Source organism: Falco biarmicus, chromosome 5, assembly GCF_023638135.1.
Source record: "Falco biarmicus isolate bFalBia1 chromosome 5, bFalBia1.pri, whole genome shotgun sequence".
Classification (NCBI taxonomy): domain Eukaryota; kingdom Metazoa; phylum Chordata; class Aves; order Falconiformes; family Falconidae; genus Falco; species Falco biarmicus.
The window spans coordinates 71765009-71778489 of record NC_079292.1 but is presented as its reverse complement, the minus strand read 5'-3'; positions in this window follow the sequence as shown (position 1 = coordinate 71778489).

Genomic DNA, 13481 nt, shown 5'->3' with positions numbered 1-13481 from the left:
ATAAAGTTTACAAAAGTACACTCTTTATCCATGATTTGGCTAACAAGGACATTTCACACATACATATGGGGACAGAATAACTAAAAATTTTAATTACCTTTTGTTGATTGTCAAGTAGTTGCTCTGGTCATTATCAGGCAAAAACATGGAAGTTATATATTCACAAAACTTCAAAGAAATAGAGTATGAAGCAAGCAATTTCAATTGGGCTTTCCTTTCTTTCTAGTTACCAACACATAAGGAACAGATAGTTTTATAGTGGGATATAGAACTTAAGTAAGCATCAGATGTCTCTGTAGGGGACCTGAGGAGGGGTACTTTTTTTCCCATGAGATAATGTCACTGGACTCAAGGTTTGTCTGCAGATGTTCACAACTACCTCAGTACTGTTACCCTAAGCATCTCATCACCTTTCTAAGAACTGTAGGTGTATTTAAACTGGGCATTTTTTCTTCCCAACTCTCCTGAGGCACAAACCTGCTATACACACAGCACATTTACCAGACACACAGGGAATCAGATCTTGACAAGGAACAACATACCCTCCCAGTTTTGTTCAAATAAGACTGGGAAAACAGGGTGCACTACAGTGTGTGCACAACAGTCATTAAAGGACACATTGTGAATATGGAGAACTCCAAACAAGTTTCTTTTTTGACCTACAAGAAGAAAATTGTCTGTCAATTTTAATAAACACCAAGTTATTCCTGAGACACACGGAGACCAAGGACCTAGCTTCAGCCTCCTTTTCAAGTTGTGCTGCTTTACATAGAATAATTAAAAAGCCACAGGGTCTGAAAAGGAAGAATGTCTCTATCCTACTCACTAGGGTACTCCTCCGGAGGAGGTTGTTGTTTTTTTTTCTATTGCAACAAGGGTTTTAGGTATCTAATGCAGCAATTGCTCAGTGTGCCCTTGCAAGTTCTTCCAGTGTTAGGCTGGAAGACTGGGCATTCTTCTGAGAAGCAGCAGATATGGGCTTGCATCCTCTGGAAGAGGAAAGGACTTAGAAAGGGCTGTGCAATCCAACGTTGTAAAGGAGGAATATGACCTCCATCTCCAGCTGTTATCCACAAAAAAAACCCCAAAAAAACCCAAAAACCAAACAACCAAAACAAAACCCCCAAAACAACAACAACAACAAAAAAAAAAACCACCAAAAAAACCCAACCAAACAAACAAACAAAAAAAAACCCCATAAAACCACCAGAAACAACAACAAAAAAGACAAAACCAAGTCTCTGCAAGTTTTGGAAGAACATGCATTTCTAACTTTCTTGCCTTTAGATAAGATTTAGGGTTTAGTGCTATAGTGAAAGCAGGCAGATTACAGCAGCCCAGAGCTGACCATACGGGTTTCTGAAATGAGAATTGACCTGAAATCGTTGATGTCGGCATTTTCTCCTGGCTACCTGAAACAGCTTTACGCTCAGCCTCCTGTTTGAAAATCCCATTATAAATTTCTTAATTCTTCCTCCAGTGACTGTGGGGAGTACAGGTACCACATGTACTTCAAACTAGAATTCCAGTGTAATCCTGGAGTGACTAAAAATTACACAGGTATTCAGTGTCATCCGCTCACATCCTTCTATGATGCTAAACTTCAGTCAGGAGACAGATCACAACTTTTTTTCAGAATATTAATGAACACTGAAAAATTAACTTGTGGCAGCCCATTTGAAGTAAGTTGAAGAGTTTGGGTTGAAAGAGGCTTTCTTCCTTGTATTTAAAGGGACCAGAGTTAAGAATTAATACTCTGGCTATCAAGATAAGCAACCTCCTTAATCCCCAGGACAACTGTTAGATCAGTCTCCCAGCCATAAATAGTGGTTAATGCTTACTTTAGGAATTTGACAGTGTCTATGCATACTGAATCATGTCTAACACCACACAGCAAGGAATACAAAGACTATACTTACTGTAGCAAGCTCCTTCCTCTCTAACCTACAGCACAGGAAGGCTGGGTGTTATCAAAAAATATAATGGCTGGTATTGTGCTGGAGATGTAAGCTATCATGTAGGTGAGTTCAAAGACTTGGAACATGTGACTTTCATGGCACAGATAAGGAAGAGTCACCATCAAGAACCTGGTTACAGCTGTCACAATACTAGTCAACGGTTCAGCAGACAGGGGCCTTTCCTGCCAACTTTCAAGAAGGAACATTTCCAGTGAAGCCTGGAGAATACATGTAATAGCAGAGATTATCTCAACTGGCTTCTGCTGGATGCTTAGCATGCTCATATTCAGCACAGAGTGTGAGCAGATTCTTTGTCTCAACTGGCTTCTGCTGGATGCTTAGCATGCTCATATTCAGCACAGAGTGCGAGCAGATTCTTTGTCACAGCTTCAAGAAACGAAGTGAGGAAGCTAGTCCAATTTGCTCTGTTTCCTTGTACCAATTCACACATTTTTGGTTAGCCTGTGTACAGCTCTGCATTTTAAAAGAATAACCACTAAGTTTAAATCTCGTTTGGAAAAAAAAAAAAACAAACCAAAAACCAAAAACCATGTGTAAACTGTAGCTTCTTTATAGCAACAATGTATCTCTTTCATGCAACAGAGAAAGACGACTGAATCTAGCAAAATTATATCACTGTCAGTTTGCTCTACTGGAGAACAATATAAACTCTGTGGTTTAGAATTGCTCTCATCAAAAAATAAAAATTATTGTTTCCAGTGTGAAGCTCTTCTCCTGTTGAAATGATAATGAATTTCAATTATGATAATGAATTTCATGGATTTATGGATTTTAATTCTTTATGGGTGAACTAATTTTCCTGGATTTAAGCTAGAAAACTATGCTATTGTTGAATTTTATTAATGTTCTAAGGAATAAGACTGTACAACTAAATATATCTCTCTGTGGCTGGCAAAAACTATCAGTGCAATTAGGAAAAGTCGGAAAGTGCACTGCAGGGAAGAACAAGAAAAAAATACTCCTTTGATATGCTTTTTCAGTGAAGCATTTGAGTGGTGCCCATCTTCTCTGAAGTCTTTGCTGTGTCATGACAAATCAAAATAATAATTCCTTTACATGCTATAAGTCTTTTTCATCTACAGATTTCAAAGCAGCATTAACAAGGACCCATAAAGAGTCCGAGTTGTATCGGCCTTCCAGTATCCCAGCTTTGTGCTTTCAGACCTGCAGTCACACCCCCTTTCTTTTGTTAACGGCAACAACAGGCACTTTAATTACATACAGGTTGAAAAATCCTTAGATCCAATACTACACTGAAAACCAACCACTAGGTAAACACCAGCAAGGCTGAAACATCCAGACAAAAGAGGACTGTTTTTCAATGATGGTGCTTCTCCAGGCTAATTCCAGAAAGAACTGCTCCCCCCATATCCTTCTGTGGCACAAAGCTCAGCCCTATTCCATCCTGCGGGAACAGGCCCTTCTGAACTTCCCGGTATTTCTTGCCGTAAGCTCAACTCCCAGGGCCTCACATTACAAACAGTTACTCCTCTGCTTATTTAATGAAACTATTCACAATCATATCAGGGTTATCTGTTAAGCTCCTCTGTCTGCAATAAAAAAGAAAAGCAAAACAAACCCCAAACATGCGTGCATACACACACACACACACAAATCAAGGATAAGGACAGAAACCCTTTTTTTGTGACATTTCAGAGCTTTAACTTTAAACAGGTGTATTTTAAAAAATATTAAATATCAATCAACACTCCGTAAAGTTAATACAAACCTTTAAGGTGCTGGTTTAGTCAAGGCAGCAACCAGTTTGTTCTCATTTCTGTTCTACTACCTTTATTCACTAATCTGACTGAATCCTTATGATAAGCATGGTAAGCCATTCTATGGAAACATTTAAAATAAATAACTCTTTTGGAGGTCTTAATTTTAGGTAACTCAAGTTAGGCATAGAAAATAGGACTCAGCTGAGCCAGTTTCAGACAACTACATTCTGGTCTGATCCAGTCATCTAGACTTCCTTCAGCTGAGTGAAACAGGCAGTTTAGGATGGGAGTCCTGGCATGCAAACCTAAACATGCTCTTGTGTTGACCACAAGAGAATCCAGCCTCTTCCTCCACTACAAGAAAAAACAAAGCAGAATCACTAGTTCAGGCAAGATGAATCTCCCTGCTATTCCTTACACAAGATTTTTTTTTTTTTTTCATTTACACACATTCCATTGAAATGTTCAAGAGTGCAGCATTTCTAAAAAGGCCTTAGAGCATTTCAGACTGGAAACTACCCCCAAACGAAGCACTTAAACATGTGTCATCAATTTCTATTTGTAAAAAGTTTTGTCTTAGCTGTAGAGTGAATAGAAACTGGACCCTTCCTAATTTAGGAACAGAACAGAAATTTCTTATATTGAAGTTTAAGCTGTTCAGGTAGATGGGTTATTTCACCCATTTTTAACTGTGCTGCAGCTAGCTTGTTACTCACTTGTAGTTAGCTTGATCCAGCACTCCTTTACAATTGCAAGTGCTGAGAAGGAATTCACATCTCAAAGTTACTGTACATCCAATTAACATCATGGAAGATGCACACAAGACCCAAGCTAGTAAATCATGAAGCAACTTGCACCATCTAAAATTTGAAAATAAATGGTTATTACTTTAACGTTTCCTCACAGGTCATGTTCATTTCCAAGAACACTTCTCTTAAAACTTATTTTGAAGTTTGAATTTGTTCAACATTGAATGCAGTGAAGGTTTACTTGCCTGAATTTATTTCTTTAGATAGTCAGTTTGATGCTTTCTCATTTTTTTTCCCATACAGGTCTTGCAATCATTTATATGAAATTTATAGGGATGAACTAAGAATGTATACTTTTGATACTTCCATAATTCCTAAGCTTCCCTTAAATTGTGCAAATACCTGAAATCAAACTCCAGATAAGAATTTCTCTGCATAACTGACTCCTGAACTTTTTTTTTCTGTCTTTAGAGGATTTGAGGAGAGTTGAATTGTTTCCTGACACAAACTTCCTTTTTAAAACCATGATGCTCTCCATATCTCAAAATTCCTTGTAACTTTTCATTAAGAGAAATTATTAGACACAAATATGCTCTAACATACTAATCTTTTCTACCTTATTTAGAACAACAGCAACAGAATATAAAAATGAAAATAGAGTATTAAGTTCTATAACAAATGTGCTTAACTGCATGATGTATATATTCTACACATGGACACATTTAAGGATTTAATAATGCAAGGCCTCACTTCTGCTTTTCAGGAATTGGAGTAAGAAATGGGACAGCCATGCTGCTGCTGGCTGCAAAGACAGACATGAAGTATTATAAACTGACAGAAGAGAAATATTTTTTCCTTCATTTGATCTTGTTAGTCTTTTTTCCAGTGCAAGAGTGCAGTGAAATATACTTAAATAATTTCGAAGAAGTCTCACAAGTACCAACATTCTCTGTCTTCCACATACAATGCAAGAAACAACATATACTACACAAAATTATCTATGGAGCAGAACATTTTCTTTCCATGACATTCACCTCAAACATCCTGTTTTCTGAAGTTATTAGTTTCACAGTCTAAAAACTTGCATTAAAAACGTTCTCAAGCCAGACAAGTGTTGACTTCCCCCCTCCTTAAAAAAAAAAAAAAAAAGCCATTGAGAAAGTCTGGTGAACACTGAGTCCAGGACCTGTGCCTGAGAAAGGTCAAGTCTGTTCTAAATGCAGAGCCAGTGATGTTCCAACAAGAGTTCAAAAATCCACATCCTCTGCTCTCCCACTCCCAATATAAATACTGAATTATTTAGATAAGCTTTTTGGGACAAAGGTTAATGAGTCTTTAGGTCAAAACTCAATAGTAATCAGCATTACCAAATTAAACAGTTATTCTTTTTATTGTGTTCCCCATTTTTTCCCCTAGGAAAAAAATGAATGTTGTTAATCCAAATTTAAAAAAAAAAAAAACAACAAAACCAAAAAAACCCCAAACAAACCCAACAAACTTTTCAGAGAATGTTTTTCATAAGCACGAATACTATACATACACTGTACAGTACCCACATAAATATCCCCCGTTTTACCAGATACTATGTTTCTATTTGATTTTTCCAAATTACAATCAAGATGTTAGTTTGTTCTATACTTAGGAAAGGCGTAATCTTTCGTGTCTCAAAAAAGAGCTTGGAGATTAAAATGAAAAAGTAGTGTTTGTTATGTAAGTGAGGTACGTGATGAAAACATGCACTGGAAGTAAATTGAATATTTATGTCTATGCCTGAAATTAAGTAGAAAAACAATAGTTGTAAGATTTCAGGATTTAGGGCAGTAAGTCTATTAATGACCATCACAATTAACAGACACATCCTTCACTGAACTTCTGTAATTGCTCACATCTGCTGAGATAACTTGTTAAGAACTTGTTAAGTGCCTACATCACAAACATCGCTGTATTTTCGGTTGCATCTCACCATTCTAAAGCATTTAAATTACATACTATAGCAAATGGAAGGGCACCAGATTTATTAGAGGCCAGGGAGTCCTGGCAACTACACACTTCCCTGCTCTTACTCAGGTCACAGTGACAAGGAAATGTAGGTTGGCAGTTTGTTGTTGTTTGGTCCGTGTCGTGTCATCATCCGTGTGTCGTCCCCATCTGTCCATCCCCTTGTCCCCATCCCCCGTCGTCGCCCCCCCCCCCCCCCTCCTTAAAAGCTTGCTATGGAAATACAAGGGCAAAAATCATATAATAAATCCTGTGAGATGTTACTATGTTAACTAGAACACTATGAATTTATAACACAGACTGTATTAGGGAAGCTATCTACTAGCACAGGACACTGGGTCATACTGGTGAGGAGTTCAACTGCCCATACTTCAAGACATTTTTTGAGATGAAAGTTTGAAACCTTCTGCCTAGGCTCCTCTAGAAGGCAGAAAAGGCAGCACTGCTCCTACAGGACTGGCCCCAAAATCTCCAGTTACAAAATCCTGACCTCAGTACTCCTAAATCTTTCCTGGACAATCCATTTGGGTTTATATTTTCCAGGTACTTGCTTTTTTCTTCTTTTTTTTTCTTTTAAAGTGCTTCCACAGTTTCAAATCATGATGACGAGAGGAAAAACAAACAAACAAACCAAAAACACCAAATGAAAATATTTTAACAGAGGCTGTAAACCTGCCATGCTATCAAAGAGGGATTTAAAGGTTGGCAGGAAAAAGCATAGACCTCTACTTCAGAAACACAGTTTCATAGCACCTATGAAACTCTGTAGAGATCTGAAAAAATTAGTTCTCTTCCTCCCAAAACCTTGCATCTCTTCAGCGTAGGACTTGTTCAGACCTCCAACAACTTATAGCAGTACACATGCTCAAGCCTCTCAGCTCCTCATTTGTAGCACAGGCTAATACCACACAGCCATAAACATACTTTAGCCAAAAAACTGAGCTGCATTTTTACTGCTGTTGGCTCTCTCTCATATAGTAGAAGAAAGAAATAACAAGCATCCAGACTGCTTCCACTATATTCTCAGTATTTGTGCTACTGGTGCTTCGGTATCATAAAGGAACAAGAGGAATGTTAGGAGATGAGAGGAATGGGAGCAAAAGAAAAGCAGTGCAAAGGTTAAGTGAAGACACAAGGTAGCACACCCTCTGGTTTCAGGACCCATGTGACTGGAGGCCAAGAGACTATATGAGAAAAACACTATGCTTGTACTGCTCCTCCACTGGTCTCTTGAGCATCACCTCCTGGCCTCTAAGCTAGTTGTTCAATCTGACCCTGCACAGCTGTTTTCATGATTATATATTTCAGATGGCTTTACAATTCATAGAAGATACCTTTATACCTAGCCCTGTAGAAGAGACTTCTCTATTCTTCTTCCTCTTGTCACTGCTCTATTAACAGATGCTTTCACTTTCAAACTAACCAAGATGTTCAGAAAGGCATTAACATCTTTATATCATTTCATAAACTACACCAGACATTGTGACTGTGCATCAGACTCACTATATTTGCTGCTTCTATCCAAGGCAGAACTTCTGCTCTTTTCTTTGTATGCCAGGAAAACACGCACAAATGCTGGTCATGAGATATATGTTAAAAAAGTGCTGTGTTTTACAAAAAAAAGTATTTTGTAAAAAGCTAAAGAGACTAATTCTGATTTCACATCAACCACTGTAAGTTAGGAGAAACTCTAGCCATGTTACTTCAGTGCCAAAAGTAGCACAGAACCAGCATCTGACCCTATATATCTCCGATTTTTCTAGACAGAAAAGTTCAGGAAGTATCAAACTGCTGGAAATGCACAACAGGTTTCGTTATGTATTTTAATAGCAAGCTTTGAGATTAGAAGCATTGAAGTATCAAACATTAAAACGCCTGCTTTGCCTCCTTTGCATCTTCTGATCAACTCTCATCCATGAATTGTAAAGTCTCATGGAGGCATTGTAATTAGCATGCTTCCTTCCTTTCTGGAACCATGCTGATATTTTAAAGGGAAATGCAAGACAGTCTTCCACTTACAATCGAATGTAAATTGTATGATTTATTAATTATTTCTGTAGCACTTGATATTTATTTTAATTAATCTTTAAGTCAGATATGAACACTGGGGAGTAACAGCAGGACATCAGAAGCAGCAAAAGTTTTTTTCTTGCTTGAGAGCCTTTTTAATGAAAAAGTAAGTAATGCACTATTTTTAAATTATGATAAGTAAAGTTTGGTGAAATGAAACCATCTACAATGGATGTTTCCAGACAAAAAGGGAAGCTTCTGAATGTGATGCCTGTATGAGCAGGCCAAGAAATAAAAGCCATAAGCCCCACTTCATCGGAGCTTTCCCTGCAGAGCTGTGCAGGGCATGCCGGGATCAGCAGTATTCTGATGGGACAGGATTAGGAAATTCGATTAGACTCTTGCGTCTTCAGGCTGTGTTTGGAGGTAAAAATACCTTTACACAGCCCCTGGCACAGTTCCATGGGTATGTGTCCTGACACAGGCAAAGCACCCTTTTACCCTTGCCTTCTCTACAACCAAGGGATAAACCATACACATATGCCAGAGACTTTGTTTTTGTAGCTAATCTTGAATTGACAGAGCTCAGGCTGGTATTGCAGAGCTGACTCAAACACCTCCCTGGCACAAGAGAATCCATGCTGAAGATCAACCAGTAATCCTTTCTGTGCCCTGGAGCTGACTGGCATGACAAGCAGATGATGGCAGTCTAGGCAAAGCGACCTACAGCCTCCTCTCTCCACCTCACATCACACACTGCTGCAAGAAGCCACAGCACCAAGATCATCTTTGTCTAGCCCAGAAACTTGTAGCTGAACTGCACACTAACTTTTTCCATTACACTAATAACTTGAAGTGGCAATAGGACTGCGCTTTTTTTTTTTTTTTTTTCCTTTAAAGCGGGAATCATTTTTCCTGGTCAAGCTGCTTCAGCAACTTGACATTCTGCTGAACCTTTTATTACAACTGCAAAATGAGAATTACTTTGGCCCTTGAAAACACTGAGTACAAGATTTTAAAGTTTCAACTCCATTTTCACATAGCCATATGGATTATTCCTTACTAAGATGTTACAGGGTTTACATGAACTCAATCCAGTATTAACTATTTTCTGCATTTGGCCTCTACAGATACCAGGAGTATATCAACATAAAGGTCACATTTCTGGGAAAGCAAAGACTCTCTTTTCTTAAAGAAATCTGAATCAGATTATAATAGCAGACAGACTTGCCTAAAAATAGTGTAGTTTTCAGTGTTTTGGTTTGTTTAAGATAACAACAAATCTGCTTAAATATTTTGGCTGTCCACGAGCTTAAATAAATCCTTAGTATTGCATTTCATTTCCCTCCATCCATCAAATTGCAGCTTGAATAGGAGGAAGAAGAAAAGAGGAAAAACAATTTTGACATTACTTTTGTGCCAGAATCATTCAGGAGCATGCTTGGCCCATAACATGGATAGGATCAGCTCTACATTTGCTTGGGACACAAGCTTGCAGGAAGGGTGCAACATGCTCAGTGCATCAGTTCCCTACCCTCCATCCCCCTTTCCTTCCCCTTGCCCACCGGCTGTTATGGCCAGATCTGGAAGCAAGACAGGTATATAGTCTTTATCCAGCTTTACTTTGAGTTGCACAGAGGGCAACTACTCTCTGGAAGACATTTCTTCTACTGTATACTGCCATCAAAATGTAAAATCCACCTTAACATAACCAAAAAAAAAAAAAAAAAAAAGCCACAATTTGTACCCCCTGCAGTCTCAGACTGTCCATTCACTTAAGGAAAAAAAAGCTCACATTCCAGCTATTTTAACTGACTCAAAATAAACTCAGTTAACAAGGTAATTGTAAATTTGTGCATGTAAAGTAAACCCTACATTCCTTCCTAATGTTCAGAACATATCTGAAAGAAGAAAAGTATCTCATGGTATTTGCCCTACCAGCTAAAACAGAAGAAACCCACCTTTTCCCTGAACGGAGACAAGCTCAGATGGCCAACCTTCCAAACATCTTTCCAGAAGTGACAGATGTCAACATGACACAGAGATCTGCAAGTCTCCTCACAGTTAAGCCCTGTATCCCTCTACATACTCTCTACCAGCCCCATCCTTATTGTTACCCCTTGGTTAAGGGGTAGCAGTTCCTCCAGGCCTTTCACACTTGTGTTGCACTGGGGAAAGGCTCAACAGCATGGAAGCTAGGTGTAGTCAAGCTATATTATAACTCACAGGTGGGAACTCCATGGCATGCAGGGATTAGGTAGCTGGTAGAGAGTTCCTTGTTTCCTGACCCTCATCTTAATAGTAGTGTTTCCAAGGCAGGAACCACTTCTCAACATTTTACACAGCTTCACATACTAGGTATTTCCTCGACTCACACAGCTCCATCCCTCCAAAAGCCCCTCTCCTCCAAAAGAACACATAACCTAAGACTAACATGGAGGTTTTCCCATCTTTTCTACACTACATTAAAGTATTTAAAGTAATTAGAGACACACGATTAAACTCACAGAGGTTGCTCTATAAATCCCACCCCTTCTTTTTCTAATCAGTGTATGGAAAAATGCAGTGGAGAAAGAAGCTACTTTCCACAGGCAGGCAGTAGAAATACCACTTCCAAGGTCACAGTCCAGATAAGAAGTTGCAAAGCACAAACAATATAACTTTCCTTTTCATAATTGTTTTCTGAATCTGTCTGGTCACTCGAGTTCATGTCATCGTTTCCCTTTTTTATATGCCTTACTGCTTTGCACATTTCAGTGAATCTTCACACAGAGTATCAAATACAGACAATATAATGGGAATTAAAGCTCTTTAAAAAACCTATGCCCCGAATTCAATTAGCAGTATCAAGAAGCCTGTAGTTAGCAGCAAGTCCAAAACACATAATGGGATTACTTAAGAGTTTAGTGATTAATAAAGTACTATCCAAAAACCTTCTTTTTTGCTTCCTTCTCTTCTGAGTATATAACTTAACTTTTGAAGTCTAGCTTATTTCAGTATATAAAGCAGCATTTAGATTGGTTCAGAAGAGACTAATCAATGGGATGCCCATTACCTCTACCTGCCTAATCACATTGCAGCTCTGCTTGCACTGAAATTATACTCAGCTGCAACAGCAGACATTAGCAAATGTTGTGAAAAGCAGCTGCCCATGGGAGTGATCAGCCTTTGATTTAGGTGGGTCCCATCAATACCACACAGCATTTGGCCCGGGTCTCCTACAAACCTTGCCTTGAAATAATGAGAGTGCAGTCACAGCTTTCCACTGCCCTATACCAAGAACAAGCACTTCATGCTCTAATGAGCTGGGGATATTTGAGGATACTGGGTCTCCAGAGATAGTATTAGAGGATTTTGTAAAACAGAGGAAGCCAGACCTATAACAGCTTTATCCATACTTCTGGCAGAGACTGCAATTGTAGTGTCTCCAGAACCGTACCTTTGGTTAGTCTTTGAAAGATGTACTTGACTCCAAAGTAAGTCCAAGAGCATGGTGACAAACAAATATGAACAGTCAAGGAATTTTGTTTCAGTGTCTACAGTTTAAACTACACAAAGTTAAACTTTATTAACAGAATTTTTAATATTTGTATCTTCTGCCAATTCCATCTCAGAACACCAGAAACATGGTAGTGGGGATAAAGTTCAGTATTCTGCCACTATACAGAATAGTTCCTTCTAAGCCTGGAGTCATGACTCACAAACTTAAAAGTAATCCGTTTCAGACATAAAACTTCAGAGCAGTGGAGTCTCTCACCAAACTGGAGTCAATCTCAGGAGAAATGCTGGGCTACAGTGTAGAGCACAGCTCAAGAGAAGCAAGTTTTAAATAACTGCACCAGGATTCAGCTCAAACCAACCAAACCACATCTACTACAGCCCTGATCTGAGCTATAAGGAAGCCCAGCTCATAAAAAGCCAGGCATATTATCTACTGTACATGCAAATCGCCACTACTTAGTTTAGAGAAGTCGACTTTTCCATGTCCTTTGTAGTGCTCTGGCTTCAGCAAAACTGTTTCAGAGTTCTTTACAGCTTATGCGATGTTAAGAGGTGGGTTATATAGGTACTATACTGTCAGAGAATGCCTTTAATATGTCTAGGAACTTTCCAGGAGTGTCAGCTGCAATATATATACTTGATTGGTATACAGGAAAGTCAGTCTCTTTCTGATAACAATCTCAACTTTGATGCACTGAAGGAAAATTGAGCTCTTTGGCTGGAAAGAATTCATAAAGCTCTACAGTATTAGCACTTTTGAAGGGGTGAAAAGCTTTGATGTAATTATTACCAGTAGGTGGTATGCATTAACCACTATTTTCAAACCAGCAGGTTATTCAGTAGCTTTAGAAACAATAAAACCCTCAAGATTTCAGAAAAAAAAAAGTTTTAAAAAAATAATTAACAAATCTTATGCATTCATGATAAATTGCAATTATAAGCAGGCATTCATGCTAGGAATAATTAGCAACATACCTCAACATTATTGAATGTCAATGAAGTCAATACTCTTCACGAAAGAACAATACAGAGGAGGTGGCCAAGTTGCATCTAAAAGGAGGCACAAGCAATTTTGTTAATTGCAGAAAAAATGCCAGCTATAAATAGGGTGGGCTCATAGTTTGTAGCATTTCTTCAAAACCAGGAACCACACAGACTGAAGTGCAACTTTTCTCTAAAGATTTTAAAAGATAGGGTACTTGCTGCCCATTTTTTAAAATACGTCTCAATCACAAGACAGTGTTATTCTAAATTACATCTTTAGTGAATATTTTGAGTTCTGTTATCCACAAGAATCTCCTGAGACTGTAAAGCATACATCTAAGAGAAATATTAACTAAGCATAAAGTGCACATCTAAGAAGTAGTAACATGAATACAAAACGTAGATCTCAGTGCTATGTGGGCAGATAAGGTAGCCTGCTCAGTTCCTGTCCAGTATAGCAAGAAACAAAAAAAACCCCAAAACTCAAAAAAAAAAACCAAACCCAAACAAGACCAACAACAAATACTGGTACCTTGGAC